Source organism: Saccoglossus kowalevskii, chromosome 3 (genome assembly GCF_978046115.1).
Source record: "Saccoglossus kowalevskii chromosome 3, keSacKowa6.1, whole genome shotgun sequence".
NCBI classification, from domain to species: Eukaryota; Metazoa; Hemichordata; class Enteropneusta; family Harrimaniidae; genus Saccoglossus; species Saccoglossus kowalevskii.
The window spans coordinates 42,819,718-42,842,883 of record NC_140643.1 but is presented as its reverse complement, the minus strand read 5'-3'; positions in this window follow the sequence as shown (position 1 = coordinate 42,842,883).

Sequence of the window (23,166 nt, the reverse complement as noted above, 5' to 3'; positions counted from 1 at the left end):
ACATTATTGTTGCTTGAAGAATGGTAATACTGATATGACACTATGACATGTGGTGATGTCACCATTATATCTGTTACATTATTGTTGCTTGAAGAATGGTAATACTGATATGACACTATGACATGTGGTGATGTCACCATTATATCTGTTGCATTTTTGTTGATTGAAGAATGGTGATACTGATATGACACTATGACATGTGGTGATGTCACCATTATATCCGTTACATTATTGTTAATTGGAGAATGGTGATACTGACATGACACTATGACATGTGGTGATGTCACCATTATATCTGTTACATTTTTTGTTGATTGTAGAATGGTGATACTGATATGACACTATGACATGTGGTGATGTCACCATTATATCCGTTACATTATTGTTAATTGGAGAATGGTGATACTGACATGACACTATGACATGTTGTGATGTCACCATTATATCTGTTACATTATTTGTTGATTGAAGAATGGTGATACTGATATGACACTATGACATGTGGTGATGTCACCATTATATCTGTTACATTATTGTTGCTTGAAGAATGGTAATACTGATATGACACTATGGCATGTTTTTATATCTGTTACATTATTGTTGCTTGAAGAATGGTAATACTGATATGACACTATGACATGTGGTGATGTCACCATTATATCTGTTGCATTTTTGTTGATTGAAGAATGGTAATACTGATATGACACTATGACATGTGGTGATGTCACCATTATAACTGTTACATTTTTGTTGATTGAAGAATGGTAATACTGATATGACACTATGACATGTGGTGATATCACCATTAACTCTTTTACATTATTGTTGATTGACGAATGGTAATACTGAAATGACACTATGACATGTGGTGATGTCACCATTATATCTGTTACATTTTTGTTGATTGAAGAATGGTAATACTGACATGACACTATGACATGTGGTGATGTCACCATTATATATGTTACATTATTGTTGATTGAAGAATGGTGATACTGATATGACACTATGACATGTGGTGATGTCACTGTTATATCAGTTACATTATTGTTGCTTGAAGAATGGTAATACTGATATGACACTATGACATGTGGTGATGTCACCATTATATCTGTTACATTATTGTTGCTTGAAGAATGGTAATACTGATATGACACTATGACATGTGGTGATGTCACCATTATATCTGTTGCATTTTTGTTGATTGAAGAATGGTGATACTGATATGACACTATGACATGTGGTGATGTCACCATTATATCCGTTACATTATTGTTAATTGGAGAATGGTGATACTGACATGACACTATGACATGTGGTGATGTCACCATTATATCTGTTACATTTTTTGTTGATTGTAGAATGGTGATACTGATATGACACTATGACATGTGGTGATGTCACCATCATATATGTTACATTATTGTTGATTGAAGAATGGTAATACTGACATGACACTATGACATGTGGTGATGTCACAATTATATATGTTACATTATTGTTGATTGAAGAATGGTAATACAGGTATGACACTATGACATGTGGTGATGTCACCATTATATCTGTCACATTATTGTTGCTTGAAGAATGGTAATACTGATATGACACTATGACATGTGGTGATGTCACCATTATATCTGTTACATTATTGTTGCTTGAAGAATGGTAATACTGATATGACACTATGACATGTGGTGATGTCACCATTATATCTGTTGCATTTTTGTTGATTGAAGAATGGTGATACTGATATGACACTATGACATGTGGTGATGTCACCATTATATCCGTTACATTATTGTTAATTGGAGAATGGTGATACTGACATGACACTATGACATGTGGTGATGTCACCATTATATCTGTTACATTTTTTGTTGATTGTAGAATGGTGATACTGATATGACACTATGACATGTGGTGATGTCACCATTATATATCCGTTACATTATTGTTAATTGGAGAATGGTGATACTGACATGACACTATGACATGTTGTGATGTCACCATTATATCTGTTACATTATTTGTTGATTGAAGAATGGTGATACTGATATGACACTATGACATGTGGTGATGTCACCATTATATCTGTTACATTATTGTTGCTTGAAGAATGGTAATACTGATATGACACTATGGCATGTTTTTATATCTGTTACATTATTGTTGCTTGAAGAATGGTAATACTGATATGACACTATGACATGTGGTGATGTCACCATTATATCTGTTGCATTTTTGTTGATTGAAGAATGGTAATACTGATATGACACTATGATATGTGGTGATGTCACCATTATAACTGTTACATTTTTGTTGATTGAAGAATGGTAATACTGACATGACACTATGACATGTGGTGATGTCACCATTATATCTGTTACATTATTGTTGATTGAAGAATGGTAATACTGATATGACACTATGACATGTGGTGATATCACCATTAACTCTTTTACATTATTGTTGATTGACGAATGGTAATACTGAAATGACACTATGACATGTGGTGATGTCACCATTATATCTGTTACATTTTTGTTGATTGAAGAATGGTAATACTGAAATGACACTATGACATGTAGTGATGTCACCATCATATATGTTACATTATTGTTGATTGAAGAATGGTAATACTGACATGACACTATGACATGTGGTGATGTCACCATTATATATGTTACATTATTGTTGATTGAAGAATGGTGATACTGATATGACACTATGACATGTGGTGATGTCACTGTTATATCAGTTACATTATTGTTGATTGAAGAATGGTAATACTGATATGACACTATGACATGTGGTGATGTCACCGTTATATCAGTTACATTATTGTTGATTGAAGAATTGTAATACTGACATCACATTATGACATGTGGTGATGTCACCATTATATATGTTGCATTATTGTTGATTGAAGAATGGTAATACTGATATGACACTATGACATGTGGTGATGTCACCATTATATCTGTTACATTTATTTTTAGAAAAATGGTGATACTGATATGACACTATGACATGTGATGTCACCATTATATCTGTTACATTATTGTTGATTGAAGAATGGTAATACTGATATGACACTATGACATGTGGTGATGTCACCATTATATCTGTTGCATTCTTGTTGATTGAAGAATTGTAATACTGACATGACACTATGACATGTGGTGATGTCACTATTATATCTGTTACATTATTGTTGATTGAAGAATGGTAATACTGACATGACACTGTGACATGTGGTGATGTCACCATTAACTCTGTTACATAATTGTTGATTGAAGAATGGTAATACTGATATGACACTATGACATGTGGTGATGTCACCATTATATCTGATACATTATTGTTGATTGAAGAATGGTAATACTGATATGACACTATGACACGTGGTGATGTCACCATTATATCTGTTGCATTTTTGTTGATTGAAGAATTGTAATACTGACATGACACTATGACATGTGGTGATGTCACTATTATATCTGTTACATTATTGTTGATTGAAGAATGGTAATACTGACATGACACTGTGACATGTGGTGATGTCACCATTAACTCTGTTACATAATTGTTGATTGAAGAATGGTAATACTGATATGACACTATGACATGTGGTGATGTCACCATTATATCTGATACATTATTGTTGATTGAAGAATGGTAATACTGATATGACACTATGACACGTGGTGATGTCACCATTATATCTGTTACATTATTGTTAATTGGAGAATGGTGATATTGACATGACACTATGACATGTGGTGATGTCACCATTATATCCGTTACATTATTGTTAATTGGAGAATGGTGATACTGACATGACACTATGATATGTGGTGATGTCACCATTATATCTGTTACATTTTTTGTTGATTGAAGAATGGTGATACTGATATGACACTATGACATGTGGTGATGTCACCATTATATTTGTTACATTTTTTGTTGATTGAAGAATGGTGATACTGATATGACACTATGACATGTGGTGATGTCACCATTATATCCGTTATATTATTGTTGCTTGAAGAATGGTAATACTGATATGACACTGTGACATGTGGTGATGTCACCATTATATTTGTTACATTTTTTGTTGATTGAAGAATGGTGATACTGATATGACACTATGACATGTGGTGATGTCACCATTATATCTGTTACATTTTTGTTGATTGAAGAATGGTAATACTGACATGACACTATGACATGTGGTGATGTCAGCATTATATATGTTACATTATTGTTGATTGAAGAATGGTAATACTGATATGACACTGTGACATGTGGTGATGTCACCATTAACTTTGTTACATTATTGTTGATTGAAGAATGGTAATACTTCAATCTATCTGTTACATTTTTGTTGATTGAAGAATGGTAATACTGATATGACACTATGACATGTGGTGAGTCACCATTATATCTGTTACATTTTTGTTGATTGAAGAATGGTAATACTGACATGACACTGACATGTGGTGATGTCACCATTATATCTGTTACATTCTTGTTAATTGAAGAATGGTAATACTGACATGACAGTATGACATGTGGTGATGTCACTGTTATATCAGTTACATCAGTGTTGATTGAAGAATGGTAATACTGATATGACACTATGACATGTGGTGATGTCACCGTTATATCTGTTACATTATTGTTGATTGAAGAATTGTAATACTGACATCACATTATGACATGTGGTGATGTCACCATTATATATGTTGCATTATTGTTGATTGAAGAATGGTAATACTGATATGACACTATGACATGTGGTGATGTCACCATTATATCTGTTACATTTATTTTTAGAAAAATGGTGATAACTGATATGACACTATGACATGTGGTGATGTCACCATTATATCTGTTACATTATTGTTGATTGAAGAATGGTAATACTGATATGACACTATGACATGTTTTGATGTCACCATCATATATGTTACATTATTGTTGATTGAAGAATGGTAATACTGACATGACACTATGACATGTGGTGATGTCACAATTATATATGTTACATTATTGTTGATTGAAGAATGGTAATACAGATATGACACTATGACATGTGGTGATGTCACCATTATATCTGTTACATTATTGTTGCTTGAAGAATGGTAATACTGATATGACACTATGACGTGTGGTGATGTCACCATTATATCTGTTACATTATTGTTGCTTGAAGAATGGTAATACTGATATGACACTATGACATGTGGTGATGTCACCATTATATCTGTTGCATTTTTGTTGATTGAAGAATGGTGATACTGATATGACACTATGACATGTGGTGATGTCACCATTATATCCGTTACATTATTGTTAATTGGAGAATGGTGATACTGACATGACACTATGACATGTGGTGATGTCACCATTATATCTGTTACATTATTGTTAATTGGAGAATGGTGATATTGACATGACACTATGACATGTGGTGATGTCACCATTATATCCGTTACATTATTGTTAATTGGAGAATGGTGATACTGACATGACACTATGACATGTGGTGATGTCACCATTATATCTGTTACATTGTTTGTTGATTGAAGAATGGTGATACTGATATGACACTATGACATGTGGTGATGTCACCATTATATTTGTTACATTTTTTGTTGATTGAAGAATGGTGATACTGATATGACACTATGACATGTGGTGATGTCACCATTATATCCGTTATATTATTGTTGCTTGAAGAATGGTAATACTGATATGACACTATGACATGTGGTGATGTCACCATTATATCTGTTACATTTTTGTTGATTGAAGAATGGTAATACTGACATGACACTATGACATGTGGTGATGTCAGCATTATATATGTTACATTATTGTTGATTGAAGAATGGTAATACTGATATGACACTGTAACATGTAGTGATGTCACCATTAACTTTGTTACATTATTGTTGATTGAAGAATGGTAATACTTCAATCTATCTGTTACATTTTTGTTGATTGAAGAATGGTAATACTGATATGACACTATGACATGTGGTGAGTCACCATTATATCTGTTACATTTTTGTTGATTGAAGAATGATAATACTGACATGACACTGACATGTGGTGATGTCACCATTATATCTGTTACATTATTGTTAATTGAAGAATGGTAATACTGACATGACAGTATGACATGTGGTGAGTCACCATTATATCTGTTACATTTTTGTTGATTGAAGAATGGTAATACTGACATGACACTGACATGTGGTGATGTCACTATTATATCTGTTACATTATTGTTAATTGAAGAATGGTAATACTGACATGACAGTATGACATGTGGTGATGTCACCATTATATCTGTTACATTATTGTTGATTGAAGAATGGTAATACTGACATGACACTATGACATGTGGTGATGTCACAATTATATATGTTACAATATTTGTTATTGAAATATATGGTAACTTACATATATATTCTGTTGTTTTTAACAGTTTAAAAAATATGGGCTCGCTGAGCGTTCATTCCTTGTCTATTTCTTACACTCTAGATACCAGCCGATACCCCCCCCCCCGCTCATAGAGAATACGTGCAGCCCGGGCTCCCTGTGGTTTCTGTATTTTGTGTTGACAGTCGAATACTGCGGGCCAACCTACAACCAAAACCGGTCCTCGGGGGGGGGTATGATTCCACAGCTAACCCTTCCCTGTACTCAATAAATGTTCCCATCTTTCTCAGTTTGTACTTCGATAGCATCCCCAGATGTGTTGGATACTAATATCAGGGGTAAATTCTTCTCCTCTGGGGTTCTCCACACTTGTCAGGGGGGAATCTCGTCTCGTCTCTCTATCGCGTCCCCTTGAGGTACGGGATCGGGAAAGTCACTTTAACTTTACAGTCAAATAAGGCACACACAACGAAATACGTTTCAACTCTCGTCTTAGTCGATCTTTTGGAGCACTCTATAAGACACAGCGCCCTGGGGGAAAAAATCCCCAAAACTCTCACAAGGCTGAACCAAGACTCGCCCAAGACTGGACTGCGTCAAGGCTCGCCCCAAGACTGGACTCTCGACTCTTAGACTGCATCTATCGTAGAGTATTCGCCAAGACCAACTCAAACTCTCTTTATTCATTTTCAAAACTCTAACCAATTACAAAACAGTAAAAAGACTCTAGGGCGTAACCTTCAATCATAAAGCCAATCACACTAAGTACTGAATACGTCATATCTTTTGATTAATCGTTCACTACATTAATAACTACGGATGTCAGAATAGCGACGGTATCTTGTAATTAGTTCCAAATCACTGAGCCAAGTTCCGTCCAAAACTTCAAATAGACCTGAACGATGACAGATATAACACAGCAATTCAGCTAATAATCAGCTAATTAAGTCGGTCAACAGATACGCGAAAACAAATTCATGACACTAACACTAAACGCCGCATTGCCACGTATATGAATTTGCAGCAGACAGCGGTGGTGATCACCGTTACTAAACCGCGTCGACATTGACCAGTCTTGCGTTTGATTGAAAAATGGCTTCAAGAAGTGGGAATTATGGGATATCATGGCAGATAGAGAGTTTTGCCGAGACAAGTGATAGAGTTTTGTTGCGAAGTAACAGAGCTTTGCCGCAACTAATTATAGTTTTGCCGTCAAATAATATAGTTTTGCCGTGAAATAATAGAGTTTTGCCGTGATGAATTGAATATATATGTTGTCACTTGTGGACTACCGTAGATAAATGCAGTGATTAATCATTATTCTTATCACCACTTTCTCTTCAAAAACGTTTCCCATTGCAGTTTCGACATAACAGAATGCTACCCTGACATCAGGTGACAGACGCAGATATCACTCTACGGTCCTCACGCCTAAAAGTATTCAAGATGATAGCTACCAGTTACGCAATTTACAGCTGCATATTACGTAATCTATTTGGCGACGTTCACAGAAAGAAATGCTATTTCTCAATTCAGTTTATCGTAGAAATCGTTTTTTGCACCACACAATCGTCCTGGTATGTTCATGGAGCATCCAGATTCGACTAAACGTTATGAAATATTCTGAATCTCACATATTTCAGCATAAATAGATAGATTGTCTTTGCATAAGTTGGTATTGCTTTGACATTTTTATAATGTCTTTTCATTAGGTTGGCATTGTCTTGACATTTTTATATTGTCTTTGCATTAGATTGGCATTGTCTTGACATTTTTATTTTGTCTTTGCATTAGGTTGGCATAGTCTTGACATTTTTATATTGTCTTTGCATTAGGTTGGCATTGTCTTGACATTTTTATATTGTCTTTGCATTAGGTTGGCATTGTCTTAACATTTTTATTTTGTCTTTGCATTAGGTTGGCATTGTCTTGACATTTTTATATTGTCTTTGCATTAGATTGGCATTGTCTTGACATTTTTATTTTGTCTTTGCATTAGGTTGGCATTGTCTTGACATTTTTATATTGTCTTTGCATTAGGTTGGCATTGCCTTAACATTTTTATTTTGTCTTTGCATTAGGTTGGCATTGTCTTGACATTTTTATATTGTCTTTGCATTAGGTTGGCATTGTCTTGACATTTTTATATTGTCTTTGCATTAGATTGGCATTGTCTTGACATTTTTATTTTGTCTTTGCATTAGGTTGGCATTGTCTTGACATTTTTATATTGTCTTTTCATTAGGTTGGCATTGTCTTGATATTTTTATATTGTCTTTTCATTAGGTTGGCATTGTCTTAACATTTTTATATTGTCTTTTCATTAGGTTGGCATTGTTTTGACATTTTTATATTGTCTTTTCATTAGATTGGCATTGTCTTGACATTTTTATATTGCCCTTCCATTTGGTTGGCATTGTCTTGACTTTTTTATATTGTCTTTTCATTAGATTGGCATTGTCTTGACATTTTTATATTGTCTTTGCATTAGGTTGGCATTGTCTTGACATTTTGATATTGTCTTTGCATTAGGTTGGCATTGTCTTGATATTTTTATATTGTCTTTGCATTAGGTTGGCATTGTCTTGACATTTTGATATTGTCTTTGCATTAGGTTGGCATTGTCTTGACATTTTTTATATTGTCTTTGCATTAGGTTGGCATTGTCTTGACATTTTTATATTGTCTTTGCATTAGGTTGGCATTGTCTTGACATTTTTACATTGTCTTTGCATTAGGTTGGCATTGTATTGACATTTTCATATTGTCTTTTCGCTAAGTTGGCATTGTCTTGACATTTTTATATTGTCTTTTCATTAGGTTGGCATTGTCTTGACATTTTTATATTGTCTTTTCATTAGGTTGGCATTGTCTTGATATTTTTATATTGTCTTTTCATTAGGTTGGCATTGTCTTGACAATTTTATATTGTCTTTTCATTAGGTAGGCATTGTCTTGACATTTTTATATTGTCTTTTCATTAGGTTGGCATTGTCTTGACATTTTTACATTGTCTTTGCATTAGGTTGGCATTGTATTGACATTTTCATATTGTCTTTTCGCTAAGTTGGCATTGTCTTGACATTTTTATATTGTCTTTTCATTAGGTTGGCATTGTCTTGACATTTTTATATTGTCTTTTCATTAGGTTGGCATTGTCTTGATATTTTTATATTGTCTTTTCATTAGGTTGGCATTGTCTTGACATTTTTACATTTGTCTTTGCATTAGGTTGGCATTGTCTTGACATTTTTATATTGTCTTTGCATTAGCTTGGCATTGTCTTGACATGTTTATATTGTCTTTTCATTAGTTTGGCATTGTCTTGACATTTTTATATTGTCTTTGCATTAAATTGGCATTGTCTTGACATTTTTATATTGTCTTTGCATTAGGTTGGCATTGTCTTGACATTTTTATATTGTCTTTGCATTAGGTTGGCATTGTCTTAACATTTTTATTTTGTCTTTGCATTAGGTTGGCATTGTCTTGACATTTTTATATTGTCTTTGCATTAGGTTGGCATTGTCTTGACATTTTTATTTTGTCTTTGCATTAGGTTGGCATTGTCTTGACATTTTTATATTGTCTTTGCATTAGGTTGGCATTGTCTTGACATTTTTATATTGTCTTTGCATTAGGTTGGCATTGTCTTGACATTTTTATATTGTCTTTGCATTAGGTTGGCATTGTCTTAACATTTTTATTTTGTCTTTGCATTAGGTTGGCATTGTCTTGACATTTTTATATTGTCTTTGCATTAGGTTGGCATTGTCTTTACATTTTTATTTTGTCTTTGCATTAGGTTGGCATTGTCTTGACATTTTTATATTGTCTTTGCATTAGGTTGGCATTGTCTTGACATTTTTATATTGTCTTTGCATTAGGTTGGCATTGTCTTAACATTTTTATTTTGTCTTTGCATTAAGTTGGCATTGTCTTGACATTTTTATATTGTCTTTGCATTAGATTGGCATTGTCTTGACATTTTTATTTTGTCTTTGCATTAGGTTGGCATTGTCTTGACATTTTTATATTGTCTTTGCATTAGGTTGGCATTGTCTTGACATTTTTATATTGTCTTTGCATTAGATTGGCATTGTCTTGACATTTTTATATTGTCTTTGCATTAGGTTGGCATTGTCTTGACATTTTTATATTGTCTTTGCATTAGATTGGCATTGTCTTGACATTTTTATTTTGTCTTTGCATTAGGTTGGCATTGTCTTGACATTTTTATATTGTCTTTTCATTAGGTTGGCATTGTCTTGATATTTTTATATTGTCTTTTCATTAGGTTGGCATTGTCTTAACATTTTTATATTGTCTTTTCATTGGGTTGGCATTGTTTTGACATTTTTATATTGTCTTTTCATTAGATTGGCATTGTCTTGACATGTTTATATTGTCTTTGCATTAGGTTGGCATTGTCTTGACATTTTTATATTGCCCTTCCATTTGGTTGGCATTGTCTTGACATTTTTATATTGTCTTTTCATTAGATTGGCATTGTCTTGACAGTTTTATATTGTCTTTTCATTGCGTTGGTATTGTCTTGACATTTTGATATTGTCTTTGCATTAGGTTGGCATTGTCTTGACATTTTGATATTGTCTTTGCATTAGGTTGGCATTATCTTGATATTTTTATATTGTCTTTGCATTGGGTTGGCATTGTCTTGACATTTTGATATTGTCTTTGCATTAGGTTGGCATTGTCTTGACATTTTTTATATTGTCTTTTCATTAGGTTGCCATTGTCTTGACATTTTTATATTGTCTTTGCATTAGGTTGGCATTGTCTTGACATTTTTATATTGTCTTTGCATTAGGTTGGCATTGTCTTGACATTTTTACATTGTCTTTGCATTAGGTTGGCATTGTATTGACATTTTCATATTGTCTTTTCACTAAGTTGGCGTTGTCTTGACATTTTTATACTGTCTTTTCATTAGGTTGGCATTGTCTTGACATTTTTATATTGTCTTTTCATTAGGTTGGCATTGTCTTGATATATTTATATTGTCTTTTCATTAGGTTGGCATTGTCTTGTCATTGTTATATTGTCTTTTCATTAGGTAGGCATTGTCTTGACATTTTTATATTGTCTTATCATTAGGTTGGCATTGTCTTGACATTTTTACATTGTCTTTGCATTAGGTTGGCATTGTCTTGACATTTGTATATTGTCTTTGCATTAGCTTGGCATTGTCTTGACATTTTTATATTGTCTTTTCATTAGGTTGGCATTGTCTTGATATTTTTATATTGTCTTTTCATTAGGTTGGCATTGTCTTAACATTTTTATATTGTCTTTTCATTAGGTTGGCATTGTTTTGACATTTTTATATTGTCTTTTCATTAGATTGGCATTGTCTTGACATGTTTATATTGTCTTTGCATTAGGTTGGCATTGTCTTGACATTTTTATATTGCCCTTCCATTTGGTTGGCATTGTCTTGACATTTTTATATTGTCTTTTCATTAGATTGGCATTGTCTTGACATTTTTATATTGTCTTTTCATTGCGTTGGTATTGTCTTGACATTTTTATATTGTCTTTGCATTAGGTTGGCATTGTCTTGACATTTTGATATTGTCTTTGCATTAGGTTGGCATTGTCTTGATATTTTTATATTGTCTTTGCATTAGGTTGGCATTGTCTTGACATTTTGATATTGTCTTTGCATTAGGTTGGCATTGTCTTGACATTTTTTATATTGTCTTTTCATTAGGTTGGCATTGTCTTGACATTTTTATATTGTCTTTGCATTAGGTTGGCATTGTCTTGACATTTTTATATTGTCTTTTCATTAGGTTGGCATTGTCTTGACATTTTTACATTGTCTTTGCATTAGGTTGGCATTGTATTGACATTTTCATATTGTCTTTTCGCTAAGTTGGCATTGTCTTGACATTTTTATATTGTCTTTTCATTAGGTTGGCATTGTCTTGATATTTTTATATTGTCTTTTCATTAGGTTGGCATTGTCTTGACATATTTACATTTGTCTTTGCATTAGGTTGGCATTGTCTTGACATTTTTATATTGTCTTTGCATTAGCTTGGCATTGTCTTGACATTTTTATATTGTCTTTGCATTAGCTTGGCATTGTCTTGACAGCTTTATATTGTCTTTTCATTAGATGGCATTGTCTTGACATTTTTATATTGTCTTTGCATTAAATTGGCATTGTCTTGACATTTTTATTTTGTCTTTGCATTAGGTTGGCATTGTCTTGACATTTTTATATTGTCTTTGCATTAGGTTGGCATTGTCTTGACATTTTTATATTGTCTTTGCATTAGGTTGGCATTGTCTTAACATGTTTATTTTGTCTTTGCATTAGGTTGGCATTGTCTTGACATTTTTATATTGTCTTTGCATTAGCTTGGCATTGTCTTGACATTTTTATATTGTCTTTGCATTAGCTTGGCATTGTCTTGACATTTTTATATTGTCTTTGCATTAGCTTGGCATTGTCTTGACATGATTATATTGTCTTTTCATTAGTTTGGCATTGTCTTGACATTTTTATATTGTCTTTGCATTAGATTGGCATTGTCTTGACATGTTTATATTGTCTTTTCATTAGTTTGGCATTGTCTTGACATTTTTATATTGTCTTTGCATTAAATTGGCATTGTCTTGACATTTTTATATTGTCTTTGCATTAGGTTGGCATTGTCTTGACATTTTTATATTGTCTTTGCATTAGGTTGGCATTGTCTTAACATTTTTATTTTGTCTTTGCATTAGGTTGGCATTGTCTTGACATTTTTATATTGTCTTTGCATTAGGTTGGCATTGTCTTGACATTTTTATTTTGTCTTTGCATTAGGTTGGCATTGTCTTGACATTTTTATATTGTCTTTGCATTAGGTTGGCATTGTCTTGACATTTTTATATTGTCTTTGCATTAGGTTGGCATTGTCTTGACATTTTTATATTGTCTTTGCATTAGGTTGGCATTGTCTTAACATTTTTATTTTGTCTTTGCATTAGGTTGGCATTGTCTTGACATTTTTATATTGTCTTTGCATTAGGTTGGCATTGTCTTTACATTTTTATTTTGTCTTTGCATTAGGTTGGCATTGTCTTGACATTTTTATATTGTCTTTGCATTAGGTTGGCATTGTCTTGACATTTTTATATTGTCTTTGCATTAGGTTGGCATTGTCTTAACATTTTTATTTTGTCTTTGCATTAAGTTGGCATTGTCTTGACATTTTTATATTGTCTTTGCATTAGATTGGCATTGTCTTGACATTTTTATTTTGTCTTTGCATTAGGTTGGCATTGTCTTGACATTTTTATATTGTCTTTGCATTAGGTTGGCATTGTCTTGACATTTTTATATTGTCTTTGCATTAGATTGGCATTGTCTTGACATTTTTATATTGTCTTTGCATTAGGTTGGCATTGTCTTGACATTTTTATATTGTCTTTGCATTAGATTGGCATTGTCTTGACATTTTTATTTTGTCTTTGCATTAGGTTGGCATTGTCTTGACATTTTTATATTGTCTTTTCATTAGGTTGGCATTGTCTTGATATTTTTATATTGTCTTTTCATTAGGTTGGCATTGTCTTAACATTTTTATATTGTCTTTTCATTGGGTTGGCATTGTTTTGACATTTTTATATTGTCTTTTCATTAGATTGGCATTGTCTTGACATGTTTATATTGTCTTTGCATTAGGTTGGCATTGTCTTGACATTTTTATATTGCCCTTCCATTTGGTTGGCATTGTCTTGACATTTTTATATTGTCTTTTCATTAGATTGGCATTGTCTTGACAGTTTTATATTGTCTTTTCATTGCGTTGGTATTGTCTTGACATTTTGATATTGTCTTTGCATTAGGTTGGCATTGTCTTGACATTTTGATATTGTCTTTGCATTAGGTTGGCATTATCTTGATATTTTTATATTGTCTTTGCATTGGGTTGGCATTGTCTTGACATTTTGATATTGTCTTTGCATTAGGTTGGCATTGTCTTGACATTTTTTATATTGTCTTTTCATTAGGTTGCCATTGTCTTGACATTTTTATATTGTCTTTGCATTAGGTTGGCATTGTCTTGACATTTTTATATTGTCTTTGCATTAGGTTGGCATTGTCTTGACATTTTTACATTGTCTTTGCATTAGGTTGGCATTGTATTGACATTTTCATATTGTCTTTTCACTAAGTTGGCGTTGTCTTGACATTTTTATACTGTCTTTTCATTAGGTTGGCATTGTCTTGACATTTTTATATTGTCTTTTCATTAGGTTGGCATTGTCTTGATATATTTATATTGTCTTTTCATTAGGTTGGCATTGTCTTGTCATTGTTATATTGTCTTTTCATTAGGTAGGCATTGTCTTGACATTTTTATATTGTCTTATCATTAGGTTGGCATTGTCTTGACATTTTTACATTGTCTTTGCATTAGGTTGGCATTGTCTTGACATTTGTATATTGTCTTTGCATTAGCTTGGCATTGTCTTGACATTTTTATATTGTCTTTTCATTAGGTTGGCATTGTCTTGATATTTTTATATTGTCTTTTCATTAGGTTGGCATTGTCTTAACATTTTTATATTGTCTTTTCATTAGGTTGGCATTGTTTTGACATTTTTATATTGTCTTTTCATTAGATTGGCATTGTCTTGACATGTTTATATTGTCTTTGCATTAGGTTGGCATTGTCTTGACATTTTTATATTGCCCTTCCATTTGGTTGGCATTGTCTTGACATTTTTATATTGTCTTTTCATTAGATTGGCATTGTCTTGACATTTTTATATTGTCTTTTCATTGCGTTGGTATTGTCTTGACATTTTTATATTGTCTTTGCATTAGGTTGGCATTGTCTTGACATTTTGATATTGTCTTTGCATTAGGTTGGCATTGTCTTGATATTTTTATATTGTCTTTGCATTAGGTTGGCATTGTCTTGACATTTTGATATTGTCTTTGCATTAGGTTGGCATTGTCTTGACATTTTTTATATTGTCTTTTCATTAGGTTGGCATTGTCTTGACATTTTTATATTGTCTTTGCATTAGGTTGGCATTGTCTTGACATTTTTATATTGTCTTTTCATTAGGTTGGCATTGTCTTGACATTTTTACATTGTCTTTGCATTAGGTTGGCATTGTATTGACATTTTCATATTGTCTTTTCGCTAAGTTGGCATTGTCTTGACATTTTTATATTGTCTTTTCATTAGGTTGGCATTGTCTTGATATTTTTATATTGTCTTTTCATTAGGTTGGCATTGTCTTGACATATTTACATTTGTCTTTGCATTAGGTTGGCATTGTCTTGACATTTTTATATTGTCTTTGCATTAGCTTGGCATTGTCTTGACATTTTTATATTGTCTTTGCATTAGCTTGGCATTGTCTTGACAGCTTTATATTGTCTTTTCATTAGATGGCATTGTCTTGACATTTTTATATTGTCTTTGCATTAAATTGGCATTGTCTTGACATTTTTATTTTGTCTTTGCATTAGGTTGGCATTGTCTTGACATTTTTATATTGTCTTTGCATTAGGTTGGCATTGTCTTGACATTTTTATATTGTCTTTGCATTAGGTTGGCATTGTCTTAACATGTTTATTTTGTCTTTGCATTAGGTTGGCATTGTCTTGACATTTTTATATTGTCTTTGCATTAGCTTGGCATTGTCTTGACATTTTTATATTGTCTTTGCATTAGCTTGGCATTGTCTTGACATTTTTATATTGTCTTTGCATTAGCTTGGCATTGTCTTGACATGATTATATTGTCTTTTCATTAGTTTGGCATTGTCTTGACATTTTTATATTGTCTTTGCATTAGGTTGGCATTGTCTTGACATTTTTATATTGTCTTTGCATTAGGTTGGCATTGTCTTGACATTTTTATATTGTCTTTGCATTAGGTTGGCATTGTCTTAACATTTTTATTTTGTCTTTGCATTAGGTTGGCATTGTCTTGACATTTTTATATTGTCTTTGCATTAGGTTGGCATTGTCTTTACATTTTTATTTTGTCTTTGCATTAGGTTGGCATTGTCTTGACATTTTTATATTGTCTTTGCATTAGGTTGGCATTGTCTTGACATTTTTATATTGTCTTTGCATTAGGTTGGCATTGTCTTAACATTTTTATTTTGTCTTTGCATTAAGTTGGCATTGTCTTGACATTTTTATATTGTCTTTGCATTAGATTGGCATTGTCTTGACATTTTTATTTTGTCTTTGCATTAGGTTGGCATTGTCTTGACATTTTTATATTGTCTTTGCATTAGGTTGGCATTGTCTTGACATTTTTATATTGTCTTTGCATTAGATTGGCATTGTCTTGACATTTTTATATTGTCTTTGCATTAGGTTGGCATTGTCTTGACATTTTTATATTGTCTTTGCATTAGATTGGCATTGTCTTGACATTTTTATTTTGTCTTTGCATTAGGTTGGCATTGTCTTGACATTTTTATATTGTCTTTTCATTAGGTTGGCATTGTCTTGATATTTTTATATTGTCTTTTCATTAGGTTGGCATTGTCTTAACATTTTTATATTGTCTTTTCATTGGGTTGGCATTGTTTTGACATTTTTATATTGTCTTTTCATTAGATTGGCATTGTCTTGACATGTTTATATTGTCTTTGCATTAGGTTGGCATTGTCTTGACATTTTTATATTGCCCTTCCATTTGGTTGGCATTGTCTTGACATTTTTATATTGTCTTTTCATTAGATTGGCATTGTCTTGACAGTTTTATATTGTCTTTTCATTGCGTTGGTATTGTCTTGACATTTTGATATTGTCTTTGCATTAGGTTGGCATTGTCTTGACATTTTGATATTGTCTTTGCATTAGGTTGGCATTATCTTGATATTTTTATATTGTCTTTGCATTGGGTTGGCATTGTCTTGACATTTTGATATTGTCTTTGCATTAGGTTGGCATTGTCTTGACATTTTTTATATTGTCTTTTCATTAGGTTGCCATTGTCTTGACATTTTTATATTGTCTTTGCATTAGGTTGGCATTGTCTTGACATTTTTATATTGTCTTTGCATTAGGTTGGCATTGTCTTGACATTTTTACATTGTCTTTGCATTAGGTTGGCATTGTATTGACATTTTCATATTGTCTTTTCACTAAGTTGGCGTTGTCTTGACATTTTTATACTGTCTTTTCATTAGGTTGGCATTGTCTTGACATTTTTATATTGTCTTTTCATTAGGTTGGCATTGTCTTGATATATTTATATTGTCTTTTCATTAGGTTGGCATTGTCTTGTCATTGTTATATTGTCTTTTCATTAGGTAGGCATTGTCTTGACATTTTTATATTGTCTTATCATTAGGTTGGCATTGTCTTGACATTTTTACATTGTCTTTGCATTAGGTTGGCATTGTCTTGACATTTGTATATTGTCTTTGCTTTAGCTTGGCATTGTCTTGACATTTTTATATTGTCTTTTCATTAGGTTGGCATTGTCTTGATATTTTTATATTGTCTTTTCATTAGGTTGGCATTGTCTTAACATTTTTATATTGTCTTTTCATTAGGTTGGCATTGTTTTGACATTTTTATATTGTCTTTTCATTAGATTGGCATTGTCTTGACATGTTTATATTGTCTTTGCATTAGGTTGGCATTGTCTTGACATTTTTATATTGCCCTTCCATTTGGTTGGCATTGTCTTGACATTTTTATATTGTCTTTTCATTAGATTGGCATTGTCTTGACATTTTTATATTGTCTTTTCATTGCGTTGGTATTGTCTTGACATTTTTATATTGTCTTTGCATTAGGTTGGCATTGTCTTGACATTTTGATATTGTCTTTGCATTAGGTTGGCATTGTCTTGATATTTTTATATTGTCTTTGCATTAGGTTGGCATTGTCTTGACATTTTGATATTGTCTTTGCATTAGGTTGGCATTGTCTTGACATTTTTTATATTGTCTTTTCATTAGGTTGGCATTGTCTTGACATTTTTATATTGTCTTTGCATTAGGTTGGCATTGTCTTGACATTTTTATATTGTCTTTTCATTAGGTTGGCATTGTCTTGACATTTTTACATTGTCTTTGCATTAGGTTGGCATTGTATTGACATTTTCATATTGTCTTTTCGCTAAGTTGGCATTGTCTTGACATTTTTATATTGTCTTTTCATTAGGTTGGCATTGTCTTGATATTTTTATATTGTCTTTTCATTAGGTTGGCATTGTCTTGACATATTTACATTTGTCTTTGCATTAGGTTGGCATTGTCTTGACATTTTTATATTGTCTTTGCATTAGCTTGGCATTGTCTTGACATTTTTATATTGTCTTTGCATTAGCTTGGCATTGTCTTGACAGCTTTATATTGTCTTTTCATTAGATGGCATTGTCTTGACATTTTTATATTGTCTTTGCATTAAATTGGCATTGTCTTGACATTTTTATTTTGTCTTTGCATTAGGTTGGCATTGTCTTGACATTTTTATATTGTCTTTGCATTAGGTTGGCATTGTCTTGACATTTTTATATTGTCTTTGCATTAGGTTGGCATTGTCTTAACATGTTTATTTTGTCTTTGCATTAGGTTGGCATTGTCTTGACATTTTTATATTGTCTTTGCATTAGCTTGGCATTGTCTTGACATTTTTATATTGTCTTTGCATTAGCTTGGCATTGTCTTGACATTTTTATATTGTCTTTGCATTAGCTTGGCATTGTCTTGACATGATTATATTGTCTTTTCATTAGTTTGGCATTGTCTTGACATTTTTATATTGTCTTTGCATTAGATTGGCATTGTCTTGACATTTTTATTTTGTCTTTGCATTAGGTTGGCATTGTCTTGACATTTTTATATTGTCTTTGCATTAGGTTGGCATTGTCTTGACATTGTTATATTGTCTTTGCATTAGGTTGGCATTGTCTTAACATTTTTATTTTGTCTTTGCATTAAGTTGGCATTGTCTTGACATTTTTATATTGTCTTTGCATTAGATTGGCATTGTCTTGACATTTTTATTTTGTCTTTGCATTAGGTTGGCATTGTCTTGATATTTTTATATTGTCTTTGCATTAGGTTGGCATTGTCTTGACATTTTTATATTGTCTTTGCATTAGATTGGCATTGTCTTGACATTTTTATTTTGTCTTTGCATTAGGTTGGCATTGTCTTGACATTTTTATATTGTCTTTTCATTAGGTTGGCATTGTCTTGATATTTTTATATTGTCTTTTCATTAGGTTGGCATTGTCTTAACATTTTTATATTGTCTTTTCATTAGGTTGGCATTGTTTTGACATTTTTATATTGTCTTTTCATTAGATTGGCATTGTCTTGACATGTTATATTGTCTTTGCATTAGGTTGGCATTGTCTTGACATTTTTATATTGCCCTTCCATTTGGTTGGCATTGTCTTGACATTTTTATATTGTCTTTTCATTAGATTGGCATTGTCTTGACAGTTTTATATTGTCTTTTCATTGCGTTGGTATTGTCTTGACATGTTTATATTGTCTTTGCATTAGGTTGGCATTGTCTTGACATTTTTATATTGCCCTTCCATTTGGTTGGCATTGTCTTGACATTTTTATATTGTCTTTTCATTAGATTGGCATTGTCTTGACATTTTTATATTGTCTTTTCATTGCGTTGGTATTGTCTTGACATTTTTATATTGTCTTTGCATTAGGTTGGCATTGTCTTGACATTTTGATATTGTCTTTGCATTAGGTTGGCATTGTCTTGATATTTTTATATTGTCTTTGCATTAGGTTGGCATTGTCTTGACATTTTGATATTGTCTTTGCATTAGGTTGGCATTGTATTGACATTTTCATATTGTCTTTTCGCTAAGTTGGCATTGTCTTGACATTTTTATATTGTCTTTTCATTAGGTTGGCATTGTCTTGACATTTTTATATTGTCTTTTCATTAGGTTGGCATTGTCTTGATATTTTTATATTGTCTTTTCATTAGATTGGCATTGTCTTGACATTTTTATATTGTCTTTGCATTAGGTTGGCATTGTCTTGACATTTTTATATTGTCTTTGCATTAGATTGGCATTGTCTTGACATTTTTATATTGTCTTTGCATTAGCTTGGCATTGTCTTGACATGTTTATATTGTCTTTTCATTAGTTTGGCATTGTCTTGACATTTTTATATTGTCTTTGCATTAAATTGGCATTGTCTTGACATTTTTATTTTGTCTTTGCATTTGGTTGACATTGTCTTGACATTTTTATATTGTCTTTTCATTAGGTTGGCATTGTCTTGATATTTTTATATTGTCTTTTCATTAGGTTGGCATTGTCTTGACATTTTTATATTGTCTTTTCATTAGGTTGGCATTGTCTTGACATTTTTACATTGTCTTTGCATTAGGTTGGCATTGTCTTGACATTTTTATATTGTCTTTGCATTAGCTTGGCATTGTCTTGACATGTTTATATTGTCTTTTCATTAGTTTGGCATTGTCTTGACATTTTTATATTGTCTTTCCATTAGATTGGCATTGTCTTGACATTTTTATTTTGTCTTTGCATTAGGTTGGCATTGTCTTGACATTTTTATATTGTCTTTGCATTAGGTTGGCATTGTCTTGACATTTTTATATTGTCTTTGCATTAGGTTGGCATTGTCTTAACATTTTTATTTTGTCTTTGCATTAAGTTGGCATTGTCTTGACATTTTTATATTGTCTTTGCATTAGATTGGCATTGTCTTGACGTTTTTATTTTGTCTTTGCATTAGGTTGGCATTGTCTTGACATTTTTATATTGTCTTTGCATTAGGTTGGCATTGTCTTGACATTTTTATATTGTCTTTGCATTAGATTGGCATTGTCTTGACATTTTTATATTGTCTTTGCATTAGGTTGGCATTGTCTTGACATTTTTATATTGTCTTTGCATTAGATTGGCATTGTCTTGACATTTTTATTTTGTCTTTGCATTAGGTTGGCATTGTCTTGACATTTTTATATTGTCTTTTCATTAGGTTGGCATTGTCTTGATATTTTTATATTGTCTTTTCATTAGGTTGGCATTGTCTTGACATTTTTATATTGTCTTTTCATTAGGTTGGCAATGTTTTGACATTTTTATATTGTCTTTTCATTAGATTGGCATTGTCTTGACATGTTTATATTGTCTTTGCATTAGATTGGCATTGTCTTGACATTTTTATATTGCCCTTCCATTTGGTTGGCATTGTCTTGACATTTTTATATTGTCTTTGCATTAGGTTGGCATTGTCTTGACATTTTGATATTGTCTTTGCATTAGTTTGGCATTGTCCTGACATTTTTTATATTGTCTTTTCATTTGGTTGGCATTGTCTTGACATTTTTATATTGTCTTTGCATTAGGTTGGCATTGTCTTGACATTTTTATATTGTCTTTGCATTAGGTTGGCATTGTCTTGACATTTTTACATTGTCTTTGCATTAGGTTGGCATTGTTTTGACATTTTCATATTGTCTTTTCACTAAGTTGGCGTTGTCTTGACATTTTTATAGTGCCTTTTCATTAGGTTGGCATTGTCTTGTCATTTTTATATTGTCTTTGCATTAGATTGGCATTGTCTTGACATTTTTATATTGTCTTTGCATTAGGTTGGCATTGTCTTGACATTTTTATATTGTCTTTGCATTAGATTGGCATTGTCTTGACATTTTTATTTTGTCTTTGCATTAGGTTGGCATTGTCTTGACATTTTTATATTGTCTTTTCATTAGGTTGGCATTGTCTTGATATTTTTATATTGTCTTTTCATTAGGTTGGCATTGTCTTAACATTTTTATATTGTCTTTTCATTAGGTTGGCAATGTTTTGACATTTTTATATTGTCTTTTCATTAGATTGGCATTGTCTTGACATGTTTATATTGTCTTTGCATTAGGTTGGCATTGTCTTGACATTTTTATATTGCCCTTCCATTTGGTTGGCATTGTCTTGACATTTTTATATTGTCTTTGCATTAGGTTGGCATTGTCTTGACATTTTGATATTGTCTTTGCATTAGGTTGGCATTGTCTTGACATTTTTACATTGTCTTTGCATTAGGTTGGCATTGTTTTGACATTTTCATATTGTCTTTTCACTAAGTTGGCGTTGTCTTGACATTTTTATAGTGTCTTTTCATTAGGTTGGCATTGTCTTGTCATTGTTATATTGTCTTTTCATTAGGTAGGCATTGTCTTGACATTTTTATATTGTCTTATCATTAGGTTGGCATTGTCTTGACATTTTTACATTGTCTTTGCATTAGGTTGGCATTGTCTTGACATTTTTATATTGTCTTTGCATTAGCTTGGCATTGTCTTGACATTTTTATATTGTCTTTTCATTAGGTTGGCATTGTCTTGATATTGTTCATTTGTCTTTGCATTAGGTTGGCATTGTCTTGACATTTTTATATTGTCTTTTCATTAGGTTGGCATTGTCTTGACATGTTTATATTGTCTTTGCATTAGGTTGGCATTGTCTTGACATTTTTATATTGCCCTTCCATTTGGTTGGCATTGTCTTGACATTTTTATATTGTCTTTTCATTAGATTGGCATTGTCTTGACATTTTTATATTGTCTTTTCATTGCGTTGGTATTGTCTTGACATTTTTATATTGTCTTTGCATTAGGTTGGCATTGTCTTGACATTTTGATATTGTCTTTGCATTAGGTTGGCATTGTCTTGATATTTTTATATT